General features: G+C 41.6%; 1 protein-coding gene across 7 annotated transcripts in view; it reads right to left on the bottom strand.

Moving 5' to 3' along the window:
* The window catches only part of slco4a1 (solute carrier organic anion transporter family, member 4A1), a 183,390-nt gene that overhangs the window by 160,095 nt on the left and 2,840 nt on the right, over positions 1–20,455 (bottom strand). The window lies entirely within an intron of this gene.

Here is a 20,455-nt window from a genome sequence, read left to right as displayed (position 1 = left end):
ACAACCTAAATTCTCCAACTGGTCACTTTTCCCAGAATCTCTAATGCCTCTGGTCTGAAACTGAATATTTGATATTCAGTCCTGATTAGCGTAACTTCCTCAGGAATGTTAGAATTAGAACTTACTGTCAAGTGTACTCATGTACAGTAGTATAGTAAAAAGTGTAAGAATTTCACATTCCTAATGCCATCTTAGTTACAAGATATCTAGATACAAAATCTTAGGTACAAGGTAGAAAAATAAAGAAATAAAGTCAAAATTTAAACATTGCAGTCCTCTAGTATATAGAAAAATCAAGAAATAAAGTTAAAAATTCAACATTACAGTCCTTTTTCAGTGCTTGGCCATGCTGGGCTTGTTCCCCATGATGGCTCAATCTGTCCCACAGATGAACAGAAGTGATCCTTTCAGTTTTTGACAATAATTAAGTTCCTTCGCCACTGATTATCAACTTCAATCTCAACCAGGTTGTTTGCAATTTAAATCTTCATCAAATCTAAGCCAAGTGTTCATATCCAATTAATCACAGAGTCATTATCATCTCTATATCACTCCCCATCTCTCTCTGTCTCTCCCTCTCTCTCTCCATTCAGCCATCTGCTATTGATTAGATTAGATTAGATTACAGTGTGGAAACAGGCCCTTCGGCCCAACAAGTCCACACCGACCCGCCGAAGCGAAACCCACCCATACCCCTACATTTACCCCTTACCTAACACTACGGGCAATTTAGTATGGCCAATTCACCTGACCCTGCACATCTTTGGACTGTGGGAGGAAACCGGAGCACCCGGAGGAAACCCACGCAGACACGGGGAGAACGTGCAAACTCCATTCCCATACATGTCACAGTCATCTCTGAAAAGGTCTCTTTATGAAGCTTCAATCCAACACTCTCCATGAAATTTTATATCATGTTATTCAGACCTCATCGCACGCATAAACCTTTTCATCAATCCAGACCTTGCTAACCTACGTTTATATCGATAAGTCAAATGTCTCCAATTCTATATTATTCTTTGATTCCTGTCATTCTCAAGCCTTATTACTGCTGCCACCTACAGACTTCTCAAATTCTTTGCTCCTCTAACTGGCTGCTGGTGCACACCCATACCTTGTTCCATAGTCGACAACCTCAAAGTATTACAGTAATTACACAGAAATTACAGAATTCCTACAATGTGGAAGCAGGCCATTCAGGCCATCAACCTTACAGTGACCTTCTGAACAGCATCCCACTCAGACCCAACCCCCTTCCTTATCTCTGTAACCCTGCATTTCCTATGGCCAATCTACCAAACCTACACATCTTTGGACTGTGAGAGGAAACCGAAGCACCTGGAAGAAACCATATAGACACGAGGTGAATTTGTAAACTCCACACGGTTACTGTGAGTGGAATCGAACCCCAGTCCCTGGCACCGTGAGGCTGCAGCGCTAACCATTGAGCCACCGTGGTGTCCTAAACCAGCTGTCCTTCACCAGAGTCCAGTTCTCACCTAACTTCTAGGAGATTGCTGAGGACATTTTCCGTAGGACATCATTTCAGCCCTTCCAAACTGTTATTATCACTCCAGAGAATATGCACACTCCATCAGCGAAATGAAAAAATGGACACGGATTATGATCAAATTCATTTGGAAGTTCTTGCTGAACTTAATCTACATCTGAAATACCAAACTGCTAAATACAACATAATTTAGAAAAGAGATTGTAAACTAGGATATGACATAATCTTCAAACTGGGCAAAGAGGAGACAGCACAGCTGAGTACATATAAAAAGTACATTCAGGGATTCCCAACTTCCCAGCTATCTTTAGTGCAGTAGGATTTAAATACTGTACCTACTCCTCACCAACATCACCCCAACTTGTAACATCTTTGAGGGGCTGCTATTTGATAACCGCTCATTCACCTCATGGTTATGGCAACTTGAATTTACTCTGCAGAAATGTATTAGCTGCACAATAAATATCTCATTCACATCAAATTAAAACAAAATAGTCACATATCAAATTAGCTGCAAGTCTCAAGATCAATTGTTTCAACAAGGCCAGCAACATGAACCAAGTTCTGAAGCATAGTCACTGGACTTGAAATGCTAATTCTGATTTCTCTGCACAGATGCTGCCAGGTTTGGTGAGTTTCTCCAGCTATTTCTGCTTTTGTTTTAGATCTTCAGCATCTGTAGTTTATTGTTTTATTTTGTGAACTGAGTTTTGCCTGTCTGTACTTAATTAGTTTGACCTCTAAGTAGTTAAAAGTTAACTGTACAGTATATTGTGCGTACATGATGTAACTTAAGACAGTATTTCTCTTAAAACAAAATTCCAGAAGAAAAGGAGACATTCACCTTGATCCTAATATCTTAATGTGATTTTGGACTTTCTGCAATAAACAATTTGGGTTAGAGAGAGGAATTAGCGAGCTTTGAAGCAATCATCCCAAAATCCACAAATGAAGCTGCATCAGAATATTATTTCAATAAGCCAACACACTGCAGGATAGAGAAACTACGCAGAGCAGAGGAAAATCACATATACTGTGTATTCAAAAAGAATGGGTACCCAATGGACACAGTCTGCCGATTTCTCAGCAACAAACCCAAACAAGCAGACAAAACACATCCAGAAACCCTAGCCACTCTCCCCTACATCAAAGACATCTCGGAAATGATTGTCAGACTACTCAGACCCCTTGGCATCATGGTGGGCCACAAACCCACCAACACACTAAAACAGCAGCTAATGAACTTGCAAGACCCTATACAGACAACAAGCAAAACTAATGTCATATACAAAATACCATGCAAGGACTGTAACAAAGACTATATTGGACAAACAGGCTGAAAACTAGCCACCAAGATACATGAACATAACTAGCCACCAAACGACATGACCCTCTCTCACTAGTATCCTTACATACAGATAAGAAAGGACACCGCTTCAAGTGGGACAACATATCCATCCTAGGACAAGCCAAACAGAGACACACACGAGAATTCCTAGAAGCATGGCATTCAAACTGGAACTCTATCACAAACACATCGAGTTAGATGCCATCTACCACCCCTGAGAAAAAGAACCGGAAATGACATCACCACAGGAAATGACATCACCAACCCAAAGAAACCCAAACATATAAATAGAAAGCAGGAATCATCAACAGTGCTTCGCCTGGAGGCCCACTGAAGATGTTACCTAGTAGGGTGACGAAACGTCTCGAAATGAACCTTCCAGCTCAGTGAGCAAACCTACATCTAGAGACAGGAATTTCCAACTGACGGGAAATTGAACACAACGGCTACTGGACTCTTGTCTTTTTAAATTTAAGTTTCATTGCACATACATATCTTTGGAAAAATACAGACGTTTTTAATATAAAATTAACTCTTTTCTTCAAGAGTAGAATGAACAGATAACAAAATTAATTGGATTATTTTCAGCCAGATACTAGAATAATGAGTAAATCCACATCTTTTACAAATTCATAATGTAATTGCGGGATTCAGAGGTGACATTAAACTCAGTTACCCAAATGTCTTAAATTAGGTTACAAGCTGAAGATCTTGATGCATGTTTTCTTTCAGCAGACTAAGATGTTGTACATGCTCCCTAGTCAATAGAGGCCCTATAAGGCATAGGAAAATAAAACATGACCTGTCCAACATGAACATTTATTCCACTCAATTTAGCTCTTTAATTCCCCAGCACTATTTTTAGATATCTACATTTGAGTCCATTAAAAAGAAAGAATGACTTTCCACATCCAGAACAATTACGGCAAACTACTTTTGAACTGTCATCACTGTTGAAATAGGAAGCCCAGCAACCAACGAGCATTCACCAAACTGCCACATTCCATTGTGAAATAAACTCAGTAATGGTTAAGGAACAGATGTTAGTCAACATATGATGAGCATTCCATTGCTCTTCTTCAAATAATGCTGTGGGATCTTTAACATCAATCTGTGTAAGAGTTGGTTGAATATCTCATCCAAAAGTTGGCATCTCTATTAGCGCAATTTTATCAGAATGTCCTCAAAGATGATATTCAAAAACAAAATTGACTACATATTAGCATTTCATTTTACAGCACATTTGCAGCATTGTAACTGGTTCAGTTGATTACAGTCCAGCCACTTAGTCAAGTAGGACAAGCGTTCATGTTCCACTTGTGAACTTACTGAACATATCGCAAGTATTCAAGTGGCTCAAAGCAGATTGCTAATCAGCTTGAAAAATCTTTCCAGTGCTCTATACCTTTCTCCAAGGGAGGAAACTAAAGACAGCATTTCTTTTGAAAGCAAAATCCTAAGACAGTGAGGCTAAGACAGTGAGGCATTCATCTTGATCTTATTAGTTTAATGTGATTTTGCACATTTTACAATACTTGCAAGTGACTGTGGTTAATAAGGAAAGAGTTTCCAACTGACATAACAACAGGTTTGTACCATTGGGTCCCCTCAGCACATTTTTGATGTGTTTCACATCACACTAAAAAGCAGAGGTGATAATTTATTTCCTCCTCTTGATACTGGACTGAATTTTATTTCCAATGGAGAAGTCTCATTGTGAGGACCAAAAGTGGAAGCTCATTCTGTTCCAACATGCAGCACAATTACCAGTTGTGGTCACTTTTGAGGTTGGAGGATGAGGAAGAAGGTGGTTGCCTGATGAAGCATCTTCGAAGAGTCGAGATCTGATAGGCCAGCCCAGATGATCAGACTGGGGAGAGGGGGATACACTTTCATGCAATGCAATGTTGCACTCACAGGGGTAGTGATGCCTCCACGGACTGTGAAATGGCCTTGTGGTGGTCTCCCCGCATGGCAGCAGCCCTTCCCAATACTAGGAAAATGTTGATGGTATAAGATGCAGCCTTTTATTGCATCCTTAATTTGTCATCCACTTAATGAGCATGCTGCTAAACTGCAACCTTGGGCATGCAGCCAGGGCACTAGGATGATGTCAGGATCACATCCCAATGCCTTCTTGGGCTATTGACCAGCCTTCCCCCCCCTCCCAGACATCACTGTAAAAATTCAGCCCATTCTCCTTTTCCCTACAGCTGCTTGATTGCTCAACTTTACTCCTAATTTTACCCATGAAGCTCTCCCTTCTGACCAGTTTGCATCTATATCCTCTCAATGCTCTGAAAAACCCTTATTGGGATTGAAAGTGGAGGTTTAACATTTGCAATATTGAATAAATTCTGAGTAGTTGTGAAACTAGAAATGCACAAGTTAGTCTGGTTTACATTCACTCAAGGATCAGAAAGCTGAGAGTTTAAAGCCCATAGTCCAGCTTGATACATTATGCCGCACTGTACATGCTGCAGTCCATCAGATGTACAAAGTGCTCTTAGGGAAGCAACTGAATGTAGGAGTTGAGGGGAGTTATGGAAATGGTATGTTCACTTGTGCTAGAGATGACAATTACAGTCATAGAGGTCTACAGAACGGAAACAGGCCCTTCAGCCCAATTGTGTGGTGCTAATTTTATTTGCCACATGCATCAACCCAGCCTGATGGTTATCAGGTCTTACAGCATCTGGGCATCTGAATATACTGATTAGGGTGCAAGCATGATGAATACTTTTCATCTTATCATAGAGTCACATTATAGAATTCCCACAGTGTGGAAGCAGGCCATTCAGCCCATCAAGTGCACATCAACCCCCATCAAGAGCATCCACCCAGACCCACTCCCCTATCCAAACCCTGTAATTCTGCATTTCCCATGACTAACCCACCTCGTGTGCACAACCCTGGACACTCTGGACACTATAGCATGGACAATTCACATAACCTGCACATCTTTGAACTGAGGGAGGAAACTGGAGCACCCAGAAGAAACCCACACAGACAGAGGGAGAATGTGCAAATTCCACACAGACAGTCGCCCAAGGCTTGAATCGAAGCTGGGTCCCTGGAGTTGTGAGACAGCAATGTTAACCACCGAGTCACTGTACCACCCCTTTTTAGATGAAAGTCATTGATGAAGCAACTGAAGACAGTTGGAACGAGGGCCCTACCCTGAGGAAGTCCTGCAATGTGCTGGGACTGAAATGATTAGCCTGCAAAAATCACAAAGTATCTTCTTTGTGCTAAGCATAACTTCAACTAGATTTCACAGATCCAGAACCCTATTAACTTCAATTATGCTAGAAATCCTTGAGGCCACACTCAATCAAAGGTTGACATAAAAGGTAGCCATTTATCTTGCCTCTGGAATTCCGTTCTATTTTCCAAGTTTGGACATTGTCTGGAGAATCCAAACTAATCGTTAGTGAGTAGATTATTCCTAAGCAAGTATTGCTTTAGAGCACTATCGGTGACACTTTCCATTACTTTGCTGATGGTTGAGAACAGAGGGAAGGGGCTATAATGCTGGATTCGATTTGTCCTGCATTTTGTGCAGAGGGTAAACCGAGGTACTAAAGCAGTTTTGTTAAGTTACTGGGTAGTGCTGGTGCATATGTCCCTCAGTATAATAGCTGGGACATTGTGAGGTCCATGGCCCTTTCTGTATCGATCATACTTACCTCTTTCCTGATCTTCTGAATTTGCTGAATAATACTGGGGAGGAGGATTATTGGTGAATTTCTGCCGTGTATCTTATAGATAATACACACTACTGCTACTGAGCACCAGTTATACCGACTGAATGTTTGTGGATGTGGGGCCAATCGTGTGAGCTACTTTGTCCTGGATGGTTTCAACCTTAATGAGTATTGCTTGAGGATCTCTTTCCTGATCTGCTGAATAATACTGGGGAGGCGGCCAAGATACAACCAGCATTTCTTGCTGAAAATAATTGCAAGTGCTTCGGCCTTGTTTTTCTTTGACATTATTTCTGGTGAAACACCAGAAATGACCGCTGCAAAGTTACTAACTAGCTGGTCCCCACTTTGAAACATCTAGAGGATGTAAATACAGTCACATAAACCCAAGCTCTCTTCCTTCCACAAAGCTGTGCAAATCCATTCAATTCTAACTCCACTGAACACATTTTGTCTCTGAATACTGCCCACAAAGCAGAATGATTCTTCAAAAAATATTGAACTACAACATTCAAGATCACATATTAATGTTGTAGTTTATGGTGAAGTGTGTCAACCATCAACTTAACCGCATTCATTCTGGTGGTCAGCTGCACTGTCATTGCTCATACTACAGTTGGGTTTCATGGCTAAAATTATGAGGATAACTCAAAACAGACACAGCATGCTGAGAAAATTCTATAAAAAGAGTCATTTTTTAAAGAAGTTGATTTATTTTCATTTATTTTATAAAAATAGTAATCTTTTAAAAATTGCACCAACTTCCTCATAGCACAAGAAACAGTCATTTAAAGCCACAAATTCCGTTGTTAGGCAGATAGTTCCTTATTGAAACATATTTGAACCATAAAACTTCCTTTGACTCTGTGCAGACACTTAAATTTTTAAATGTTAATCAAACTGCTTTTATTTTTTAAACTAATTCATTGGATGAGGACTTCATTGGCTGGGCCAGCATTTTTTGACCATTCCTGTTGCCCTTAAGCAGGTGATGGTGAGCTCCCTTCTTGAACTGCTGCAATCCATTTTGATGTATCCACATTAGGGAGGGTATCACAGGATTTTGTCTAAGTGATACTGAACGAACGATGACATATGTCCAAGTCAGGATTGCAAATAGCTTGGAGGGGAAATTGCAGGTGGAGATGGTGTTCCCATGTCTCTACTGCTCTTGTCCTTCTAGAGAAGTGGTCATAGGTTTGGAAGGTACTGCCTGAGGATTATTGGTGAATGCCTGCAGTGTATCTTGTAGATAATACACACTATTACTACTGAGCATCAGTTATACCGACTGAGAGTTTGTGGATGTGGGGCCAATCGTGTGAGCTACTTTGTCCTGGATGGTTTCAAGCTTAATGAGTATTGCTTGAGTTGCAGACATCTTGGCAAGTGGGGAGTATTCCATCACATTCTTGACTTGTAACTTGTAGATAGTGGATAGATTTGGATGTCAGGAGGTGAGTTACTTGCTGCAAGTTTCTTAGTCTCTGATCTGTTCACTTAGCCAAAGTATTTATATGGTTTTGTCCAGTTCAGTCTGTCAATGGAAACCACCAAGGTGTTGATCGTGGAGCTTTCATTAATAAGGTTGCCATTGAATGTCATGGGACAATAGTAATATTCTCTCTTGTTGGAACTGGCACTTGGGTGGGGCAAATGTTACTGGCTGCTCATCAGAACTTGACTTTCCTGCTCCTCTGATGCTGTTAGACCTGATGTACTTTTCCTGCTCCTCTGACGCTGCCTGACCTGCTCTACCTTTCCTGCTCCTCTGATGCTGTCTGACCTGCTGTACCTTTCCTGCTCCTCTGATGCTGCCTGACCTGCTCTACCTTTCCTGCTCCTCTGATGCTGCCTGACCTGCTCTACCTTTCCTGCTCCTCTGATGCTGCCTGACCTGCTGTACCTTTCCTGTTCCTCTGATGCTGCCTGACCTGCTCTACCTTTCCTGCTCCTCTGATGCTGCCTGACCTGCTCTACCTTTCCTGCTCCTCTGATGCTGCCTGACCTGCTGTACCTTTCCTGCTCCTCTGATGCTGTCTGACCTGCTGTACCTTTCCAGCTCCACATTTTTTCAACTCTGATTTCCAGCATCTGCAGTCCTTATTATCTCCGCATCTTGCTGGATTTGGATATGGACTACTTCAGTACCTAAGGAGTAACAAATTATGCTGAATATTGTGTAATCATCAATGAACATCCCCACATCTGACTTTAAGATGATGGGGACATTCATTGATGAAGCAGCTAAAGATATTTGGGCTTAGGACACTCCTTGAGGAACTCCTGCGGAAATGAAATGATACTGAAATGATTGACCTCCAACCACCACAACCACCTTTATTTCTGCAGGTAATAACTCCAATTAGTAGACAGCTATCCCCCCATTTCCCATTTGACCCCGTTGATGCCATTTATAGTCAAATGCAGCCTTGATGTCAAGGGCAATCACCCTCATTTCCATGGAGGTCATCTCTTTTTACTGTATGTTTGAATCAAGTCTATAAAGAGGTCAGGGTGGCCTTGCGATGGGACCCAAACTGAGTATCACTCACCAGGTTATTGCTAAGCAAGTGTTGCTTGATAACACTGTCAATGGCTTCTTCCATCATTTTACTGATAATTGAGAGTTGACTGAGTAGATGGTAATTGGCAGAGTTGGAGTCGTCCTGCTGTTTGTGTACATAGCACATCTCAGCAATTTTCCACATTGTCGGGTAGACGCCAGGGATGTAATTGTACTCAAACAGCTTGGCTAGATGAGCAACAAATTCTGGAGCACATCTTCAGTATTGTTGCCAGAATTTTATCAGGGCCCAAATTCCCAGCAGCATTCAATGCCTTCAGCCATTTCATGATATCATGTGGCGTGAACCAACTTTGCTCAGGTCTTGCAACTGTGATGCTTGGAATCCCTGCAGCACGCTGAGGTGCATCATCCACTCAGCACTACCGGCTGAAGATTGTTGCAAATACCTCAGTGTTATCTTCTGCCTTGATGTGCTGGACTTCCATGCCATTGAGGGTGGGGATATTTCTGGAGCCTTCTCCTCCAGTAACTTTGTTTAAATGTCCACAACCATTTGCAACTCGATGCTGCAGGATGCAAAGCTTTCATCTAATTTGTTGGTTGTGGAATTGCTTATCCCTATTATTGTTGCTTAAGCTGTTTGGCATGCAAGTCGTTCTGTACTGAAGGCTAATTAGATTGACATCTCATTTTAAGATATGCCTCATGGTGCTCCTGGCATGCCCTCCTACATTAGCCATTAAAGTAGGATTAATCCCTGGCTTGATTGTAATGAAAGAGCAGGGTATATGTTGGGACATGATGTACAGATTGTTTTGAAGTATAATTCTACGGTTGTTCACAGACCACATTGCAACATGGATGTCCTGTCTTAAATTGCTAGATATGTTTGAAGTTTATCCCATTTAGGCAATTATTGTGCTATACAATATAATGGAGGATATCCTTAATGTGAAGATAGGACTTTGTTTCCATAAGACAGTGTGATGGTCACTTCTACCAAAATTGTCTCTACAGCTGGCTGATTGGTGAGAATACAATGTTTATTTTTGCCTCTTGTTAGTTCCCTCACCGAGTCTAGCAGCAATATCCCAGAGCACTTGATCAACTCAGTCAGTTGTGGTGCTGCCATTCCACTCTTGGTGACAGGTCAACATAGAGAGCTTCTGACAGTCACGCATGAATGTGAGAAATCCCACATGTATCTGTACCTGAGAACGATCGTAGAGAAGAGTGACTATCACCCACTAGAGCAGATCCAAAAGAAGAATGTGAGAAAGAACTAACAAGACTGTAGAGATTACTGAAATACAAGCCAGGAAGAGAAATAGTGCTGGAATATAAATTATCTCAGTTGTTGCCTCACAAGAAACATGAGATAGAAGATCCAGAAATAAAGATTCATCATCCAGTGAATGCAATACTGAAAATGAGTTAATTTAGAGATTAAACCAGCAAAGATGAGGAACTATATATGCTGTCTCAGCAAGAAATTCAGGGTTGGGCTGATGAGATACAGCAAGGTCAGGCTTGCAATACAGAACACAATCTTGAAAAGAGATATAACAGCCAGATCTAGAATTATCTTAAAATAATGTAGAAAGAACTTTGATAGGAGTGAAGGTCTACACAAAGACTACATAGGAATGGAAAGGCAGAAATGCATCAGCCGTGCAATGGATAGGTATCAACAAAGCAATCAAATACCTGGTACCGACATGCAGTGCATGCCAGTAGTACAGAAACATATTGATAATGAATAAAGTACCAACCAGACCATGGCATACTGGTGGACCCAATTTATTCAAAGTTGCCTTTTATCCAGAAGATGAAAGACAAGAGCCACAACAATCAGTTCCCAGTATGAGGTCTGTTTACTGAACGAGCAATTCCTTTGAGACGATATGACAGTGGCATGTAGTTCACATCTGAAAATTTTAACAAGTTTGATGTGCAAAATGGTTTCAACACAATCACTTAATTACCAGAATCCTCAGGGAAGTGGGTTTATAGAATAGCCAAATCTGAACATTCAAAAGAATCCTTGTGAAATACTGAGAGTCTTATTCTCACGCCAATCCAAACCCCTCGACCCTAAAAGGAAATCATCCGTACAGCTATTAAGTGGATGAAAATACCAGGCTACTCTATATCCATAATATTCATCATCCTTTCAAATGGCCAGGAAAAAAAAATGAGACAATAACTCACTGAAACACAGGAAAGGGATTTGCATTGCAACAGGCAATCTTGGTCTCTAGGCAAAAGTGAGGACTGCAGATGCTGGAGATTCGAGTCAAGAGTGTGGAGCTGGAAAAGCACAGCAGCTCAGGCAGCATCCAGGGAGCAGGAAAATCAACGTTTTGGGCAAAAGCCCTTCATTAGAAATCCTGATGAAGGGCTTTTGCCAGAAGCGTCGATTTTCCTGAATCTTGGTTCCTACCCGAGCTATAAAAAAGACAAACTCTACATCATAAAAATCTGGCGTGTAGCAAAATTTGCTGATGAAGCTGAGACCAAAACAGGCAAGAAATGAGGAAGAAGTCCATATTCAACATATAGCTGAAATGTATAAACCAGAAAAGCTTATCATAAACATCAGAATCATCTCTGTGCAGCTGTCACTACGGGCAACAGAAAGAATGATTCCTGCAATACCAAGAGCAGCATGTACAACATCACCCATGCAGTCAACTCACACCACAGAGAAGGAGAAATGCCAAATATGCAAGACCTAAAACACTTTTCTTCCCAAACGATATCATAAATAATATACTTATGAGAAAAATATATGCTTTAGATGACTCGAAAAGGGGCTCAGCTTATTTTTAAAAGTGCTGGAAAGATTAGATTAGATTGCATTAGATTGGATTGATTAGATTACATTACAGTGTGGAAACAGGCCCTTCGGCCCAACAAGTCCACACCGTCCCGCCGAAGCGTAACCCACCCATACCCCTACATTTACCCCTTACCTAACACTACGGGCAATTTAGCATGGTCAATTCACCTGACCTGCACATCTTTGGACTGTGGGAGGAAACCGGAGCACCCGGAGGAAACCCAGGCAGACACGGGGAGAATGTGCAAACTCCACACAGTCAGTTGCCTGAGGTGGGAATTGAACCCGGGTCTCTGGCGCTGTGAGGCAGCAGTGCTAACCACTGTGCCACCGTGCCGCCCACACAGTGATTACTTTTGAGAACCTAATGACAAGAATAGTTACAGTGATGAGGGTATTCAAGAAAAAGGATTATTCTAATATTATAAAGCCTGTAAAAAGCTAGGAACTAATTAGCCAGGAACCAATAGTATATTTGTAAGTGTTCCAGTGGACCAAGTTCAGATATTGCAAAACTTGATACTGGCCAAAGCAGGCTCCAACCAGGCAGCAGGACAAAGTTGGATTAAAGACAAGGAGCTCTAAACTTTACATGCCTAAAAAAACCATATCAAAACCAGAAATCGAAGAGTAAAGACCTTCATGCTATATCTTTCCAGAATTATGCAAGAAGTATTATATGTACAATGGGAAAATTCATTGAGCTTTTTTTCTCTGAAGGTTCTGCAGAGGGTGGTTCATGTGTGTAATGAACTGCCAGAGGAAGTGGTAGATGCCGGTACAGTTACAACACTTAAAAGACATTTGGATAGGTACATGAATAAGAAAGTTTTAGAGGGATATGGGCTAAATGCAGGCAAGTGGGATTAGTTTAGATTGGGAAACTTGGTTAGCATGGACAAGTTGGTCCAAAGGGTCTGTTGCCGTGCTGTATGACTAAGTCCACAGTGGAATTTAATCAAAACCAGGCTGAAAAGACAATTGGCCTCGACTGTACAGCACTTAGGACTATTAAGGCCTAAATTTGTAGAAATCTCTGGCACATGAGCACTGAAATGTGCAAATAAGGGAGTTTTTGTTTAAATTGCCATGATCCTCAAAATGGTTGAAGGAGACTCAGCAAAAGATTATCATTCGAGTCAACAGCATGGCATTATGGTCCCTTAGCCATCACCTCTCCAAGGGGAACAGTGCAAATCTTTCCATTCTTTCCTCATAACTGACATTTTGCATCTTTGGCACCACTCTTGTAAACACCTTCTGCATCTCCCCAATGCATTCAATTATTCCTAAAATATGGTAACCAGAACTGTGCACAATTCTGTAGAAGAAATCTTACAAGTGTTTTAGACAAGTTCTGAATCAACTGTGTGGGCAGCATGGAGGCACAGTGGTTAGCACTGCTGCCTCACAGCACCAGAGACCCGGGTTCAATTCCCGCCTCAGGCAACTCTCTGTGTGGAGTTTGCACATTCTCCCCGTGTCTGAGTGGGTTTCCTCCAGGTGCTCTGGTTTCCTCCCACAATCCAAAAATGTGCAGGTTAGGTGAATTGGCCAAACTAAATTGCCTGTAGTGTTAGGTGAAGGGGTAAATGTAGGGGAATGTGTTTGGGTGGGTTGCTCTTCAGAGGGTTGGTGTGGACTTGTCGGGGCAAAGGACCTGTTTCCACACTGTAAGTAAGCTAATTTAATCTGTGCCCCTGTACTCTATACATTCATTAATAAAGCCCAGAATTCTGTCTGCTTTATTAAATGCTCACTCCACCTGTTCTGCCACCTTCAATGATCCACGCACATTCGCAGTCTTCTCCTGCACCCCCGCTAAAATTGTAATCCTTATTTTATATTGTCAGTCCATGTTCTTCCTACCAAAATGCATCACCTCACACTTCTCTGCATTGAACGTCATATTCCATTTATCTTCCCACACCAACAACTTGTCTTTGTTCTTTTGAGGTTCTAAACTGAGTCTTCACAGTTTAAATTTTGTATAATCCACAAACTTAGGAATTGTCCTCTGCACTCCAAGACCTAGATAATTTATTATATATACTCACACACATTAGCAAAAACAAGCATTTCAATACGACCGCTGGGGAACTCCACTACAAACATTTCTCCAGTCTGAAAAAAGTCCATCAGTCATTGACCATTTCCTATTGGTGAGACAATATGTATTCATGTTGTTACCATCTCTTTTATTTTGTTAGCTATAACTTTTCTCAAGTCTGTTGTGTGGCACTGTATTGAATGTCAACAAGGCAGTTAAACACCATTTACTCTTTAGAAATCCATACTAGTTCTTTCTAATCAACCCACTTTTTTCCACGTGGGTATGGATTCTCTGCTGAATAATTGTTTCTGAAAGCTTCCTCACCAAAGCAGTTAAACTAACTTCATCAGTAGTTGATGGCCTTATCCTTATAAACTTTTTCTGATCTAGGGTATGATTTTTGCAATTTCCCCTTCTTCTGGCACTTCTGAGACTGGGGAGGCCTGTAAGATGCTCCAACAATTTTCACTGTCATATCGTTTAATACCCTTGGATGAATCTCATCCAGTCCCTGTGCCCTGTCAGCTTTAAGTACAAACAATCTATCCAAATACTTCTTCACTATCAATTTTGAACCCTTATAAAGTTAGAATTTCCTCTCACCATATCCTGGGTGACTAATTGCTTGGTAAATACAGATGCAAAGTATTAATTTACTATTCCTTTTAACCACACTTTATTATTTACATGCCTTTTGCTATTTGTGTGCCAATAGAAGACAGTGGGATTCACCTTTTTGTGGCTAATCTTTCATGATTCACCTTTGCTTCTCGAATGATTTTTTTTCATTTCCTCTCTGAACCTTATGTATTCTTCTTGGTTCTCAATTGTTATTCTGTATCCGAAACCGCTCAAAAGCACACATTATTTTCTTTATCATAATTTCCATCTCCATTGTCATCCAGGAATTGTTTGCCCTCCGTTCTCCTTTTGAGGGAATATACTTACCGGAACCTTCTCTTTGAAGGTGGCTCATTTCACAGTTACAGTTTTCCTGCCAGCCTTTTGACTAATTGGCCCAGCTCCATGCTTGCCTCATTGGCTCTGCGCCAATAGATCTTTGAAAATTCTGGACTGACCATCATTAACATAAAAGTAGTGAAGTGTTGCTGCAATTAGTGAGACCACACCTGGAGTATTGCTTGCAATTTTGGTTCTCTTACTTGAGGAGGAATGTAGCTACACTGAAGGCTTTTCAGAGGAGATTCACCAGATTGAGTCCAGAGATGAACGGTTTGAATTATGAAGAAAGACTGAGCAGTTTAGGCCTATACTCTCTGGAGTTCAGAAGAATGAGAGGAGATCTAATTGAATGATAAAAAATTCTAAAGGAGATCGACGAAATAATTATAGAAAGGATATTTCTTCATGTGGGGCAAACTAGAATGACAGGTCATGGTTTTATTATAAGGGACAGCAGATTTAAAGCAGAGGTGAGGACAAATCACTTCTCCCAAAGGGTTCTGAATCCAGCAGATTGTGGTGGATGCTGAGACATTGAAAAAATTTATGGAGGAGTTAGACATATTTTTAATTACTAATGGGTTGAAGGGTTATGGAGAGCAGATAGGAAACTGGAGTTGAGGTCAAGATGAGATTAGCCATCTTTGTATTAAATGGTGGAGTAGGATATAGGGTCTGAATTGCCTAGTCCTGCTCCCAGTTCTTATGTTCTGCACCCACCATTATCCTAATCTTTCTGATACAATAATTATGGTCTCCTAAATTGTCCCCCCACTGACATTTGATCTCCTTGGCCCATCTCATTTCAAAGAACAATGTCTAATAGTAGATCTTTCCTTGTTGGACTGGACACGTAACAACTGTGGTAAATTCTTCTCAACGGAATTTAGGAACACTTGTCCCTCACTTCCCCTTACACTACCAGTAATCCATTTCATATTACAAAGTTGTGAAGTTCCCTGGTATTCTTTCTGTCACTCTTTTGGTTCAACAGAACTAGTAAAATGTTCTGCAAGATGTTCAGTTCCAAATCTGGTCAGGAACAATCAATTCAACTTATATTGGAACATAGGAATAGCAGGTTTAGCGCCTTGAACCTGGTCCACCATACAGTAAGATCATAGCTGATCCGTTGGCTCAACTCAATATACCTGCCTTTGGCCAATATCCCTTAACACTTGCGTTTAACAAAAAATTAACTATCTCAGATTTTAAATTATCAATTGATCCTGCATCTACTGCCAAATGTGGAACAGAGTTCCAAACACTCACAACTCTTTGCGTGTATGTGTTTTCTAACATCTCTCCTAATGGTCTGGCCCTAATTCTCAGGCTCTGCCCCCAAGTTCGACAATCTCCAACTAATGAGAATAGTTTATATTTATCCATTCTGTCATTTCCTGTTTATACCTTGAAGACTTCAATCAGATCGCCTTTTAACTATCTAAATTCTAGAGAAAACACGAATTAGGCCAGTTATTTCTCCTCATAACGTAACCACTGAAGTCCAAGTATTATTCTTATAAAACTTATGTTGTACTCTCTCCAAAGCCACAAGATCCTTCCTAAGATGTGATGCCCAGACCTACTCACAGGAATCTAACCAGGGTTATAAGGATGCAGCAGGATAACTTCTGCATCCTTTTACTTCAGTCTTCTCAATATAAAAAGCAACATTCCAACAGATTTCTTGATTATATTCTGCACCTGTTTGTGAAATTTTAAAGATTTATACACTTGAATCTCCAAGTCTCTTTGGACATTCAGGAGAAAGTGAGGTCTGCAGATGCTGGAGATCAGAGCTGAAAATGTGTTGCTGGAAAAGCGCAGCAGGTCAGGCAGCATCCAGGGAACAGGAGAATCGACGTTTCGGGCATAAGCCCTTCTTCAGCCCTTCTTTGGACATTCACAATAATTTACTTCAGACCATCTAGAAAGTATCGATTTATCATTTTTCAGTCTTGCTTACTTTGAACTCCATTGCTACAGTTTTGTCCACTCACTTAGTCCATTAATATCACTTTGTAATTTTATGATATCATCTCCACTGTCTGTAATGCCACTTTGTGCCATTGGCAAATTTGGATATATAACTTACTATGCTATTATCCAAGTCATTAATAAATAACGTGAATAATTAAGTCCCTAACACAGCTCCCTGTGGGACACCACTGGTTACATACTGCCAATGTGAGTAACGACCCATTATCCCTTCTTTCTGTTGCCTGCCACTCAACCACTTTTTTTTTAATTTATTTGTGGGTCTTGAGCATCACTGATTGGCCAACATTGATAGCCCATCCTTATTTCCTGTTCAGAAGATGGTAGTGAGCTGCCTTCTTGAATCACTGCAGTCCACTTTCTATGGGTTGACCCACAATGCTGGCAGGGAAGGAATTTCAGGATTTTGACCCAATGACTGTGAAGGAATGGCAGTATATTTCCAAGACAGGGTGGTGAGTAGCTTGGAGGGGAACTTGCAGGTGGTGGTGTTCCCAAGTACCTGCTGCCCTTGTCCTTCTAGGTGAAAGTGGTCATGGGTTTGGAAGGTGCTGACTAAGGGTCTTTGGTGAATTTCTGCAGTGTATCTTGTAGATAGTACAGACTGCTGCTACTAAGCGCTGGTGGTGGAGGGTTTGAATGTTTGTAGATGTGGTGCCAATCAACGGGTTGCTTTGTCTTGGATGGTGTCAAGCTTCTTGAGTGTTGTTGGAGCTGCATCCATCCAGGCAAGTGGGGAGTACTCCATCACACACCTGACTTGTGCCTTGTAGATGGTGGATAGACTTTGGGGTGTCAGGAGGCGAGTTACGCTCCACAGTATCCCTAGTATCTGACCTGCTCTTGTAGCCACTGTGTTTATCCAGTGAGTCCAGGTAAGTTTCTGGTCAATGGTAACCCAAAGGATGTTGACAGTGGGGGATTCAGTGATGGTAATACCGTTGAATATCAAGGACAGTTACAGTGTCTCTTATTGGTAATGATCATTGTCTGGCATTTGTGTGGCACAAATGTTACTTGCCCCTTGTCGGCCCAAGCCTGGATATTGTCCAGATCTTGTTGCATTTGAACACAGATTGCTTCCGTATCTGAGGAGTCGCAAATGGTGCTGAACATTGTGCAATCATCAGCGAACGTCCCACTTATGACCTTATGACAGAGGGAAGGTCATTCATGACGCAGCTAAAGATGGTTGGGCCTAGGACACTACCCTGATGGGCTCCTGCAGAGATGTCCTGGAACTGAGATGACCGACCATCCACAACCACAACCATCTTCCTTTGTGCCAGGTATGACTCTAACCAGCGGAGTATTTGCCCCCTGATATCCATTGATTCCAGTTTTGCCAGGGCTCCTTGATGCCATACTCCATCAAATGCAGCCTTGATATCAAGGGCTGTCACTCTAACCTCACCTCTGGAATTCAGCTCTTGAACCAACAAGGCTGTAATGAGTTCAGGAGCTCAGTGACCCTGGCGAAACCCTGAGCAAATTGTTGCTGAGCAGGTGCTGACTGAAAGCAGTGTTGATGACCTCTTCCATCACTTTACTGATGATGTAGGATAAATTGATTGGGCGGTAATTGGCTGAGTTGAATTTGTCCTGCTTTTTATGTACAGGACATACCTGGGCAATTTCCCACATTGTTGGGTAGATGCCAGTGCTGTAACTGTACTGGAAGAGCTTGGCTAGGGGAGCTGCAAGTTCTGGAGCACACATCTTCAGTACCATTGCCAGAATGTTATCAGGGCCCATTTGTACTATCCAGTGCCTCCAGCCATTTCTTGATATCACGTGGAGTGAATCAAATTGGCTGGAGACTGGTATCTGTGATGTCAGGAACCACTGGAGGAGCCCAAGATGGATCATCCATTCGGCATGTCTGACTGAAAATTGCATGTGTCAGCCTTATCTTTTGCTCTGATGTGCTGGGCTCCTCCATCATTGAGGATGGGGATATTTGTGGAGCGTCCTCCTCCAGTGAGTTGTTTAATTGTCCACAACCATTCATGACTGGATGTGGAAGGACTGCAGAGCTGAGATCTGATCCGTAGGTTGTGGGACCACTTAGCTCTGTCTATCACTTACTGTTTATCCTTTTGGCATGCAAGTAGTCCTGTTTGGTAGCTTCACCAGGTTGACACCTCACTTTCAGGTACACCTTATGCTGCTCCTGGCATGCTCTCTTGCACTCTCCATTGAACCAGGGTTGATCCCCTGCCTTGATGGTAATGGTTGAGTGGAGGATATGCCAGGCCATAAGGTTGCAGATTCTGAGCCATGTCTGTATTTTGCCATCAGTTCTGTAGAGTTCTGCTTTAGTTAATAATCTAATTTGTGGGACTTTATCAAATACCTTCTGGAGGTCCACATAAACAACATCTATATACAAACCCATATTCACTACAGATCCATAAAGATGTCCCGGTCCACTTCACATCTATGGACATCCTCTGTCTACTACTACTTCTGTAGGTGCTGTCTTCCACAGTCCCAGTTCCAGTGTTGCAGGAATCTAAAATGCTCCCTCTTGCACCATCTTATCTACCAACCTTATTCATCTGCCTTATGCTTCTATGTCTGTGCTCACTTGCATATGGCACTGACAGTAATTCAGAGATTACAACATTTGATGTACTGCCTGATAATTTTATTCTTTACTTCGAATTACAGAACCACATGTGCCTTCCTACCCAAGTCATTAATATCGATATGGACTAGAACCTCTGGCTGTTTGCCTTCCCCAGACGAATGTCCTGCAGTTGTTCTGTTACATCCTGAACCTTGTCACCAGGAAGGCAACATATTATCCTGGAGTCATATCTATAGCCACAAAACAGATGAATCCCCAACCCCTATTGCTCTTTCTTGCTTCTTCTTTCCCTCCTGTACACCTGAGCTGCTTACAGTGCCACAAATACAGCTCTGACTGCATTCCCTTGAAGAACTAGCACCCTCATCAACTTCCAAAGCAGAAAACAATTTGGAAGCGGAACCCCAGGGGACTCCTGCACTACCTGCTTGTTTCTCTTGGACTGCCTGGTGGTCACCTATTCCCTTTCTGCCTCTGGTTTCTTAAGTTATAGTGTGACTTCCTCACCGAACATGTTATCCACATAGTTCTCAGTCTAATGAATGCATCACAGTGAGTGCAGTCACTGCTCGAACTCAGAAACCTAGAGCTCAGGTTTCTGCAGTTGACAGCACTTCCTGTACAGGTCTCTTCAGACATCGGAGGGTCCATGAGTTCTCAAGTATTACAGCCACATATTCCATTCAACTGAGCTATGCGACCATGCATCAACTTTACTCTGCTTCAAACTCTTTATTATATTGGCACTGGCATTTCCCTATTCCTGGTGATTCTCAGTTAAATCCAAGTATAGCCACTTCTTTAAAAATAATACTTTAGTACTTTACAGCAACTGAAAGACAGCCCCTAATAGCAAATTCTTACTAAACACTGAACTTATTGTAGAAGAGTAGGAACAAAAACCTCTC

Source organism: Chiloscyllium plagiosum, unplaced genomic scaffold, assembly GCF_037043375.1.
Source record: "Chiloscyllium plagiosum isolate Xiang-an unplaced genomic scaffold, Cpla_swu_hap1 HiC_scaffold_15, whole genome shotgun sequence".
Classification (NCBI taxonomy): Eukaryota; Metazoa; Chordata; class Chondrichthyes; order Orectolobiformes; family Hemiscylliidae; genus Chiloscyllium; species Chiloscyllium plagiosum.
The sequence above is the reverse complement of the archived record's forward strand: the minus strand, read 5'-3'. Positions and strand labels throughout refer to the sequence as shown.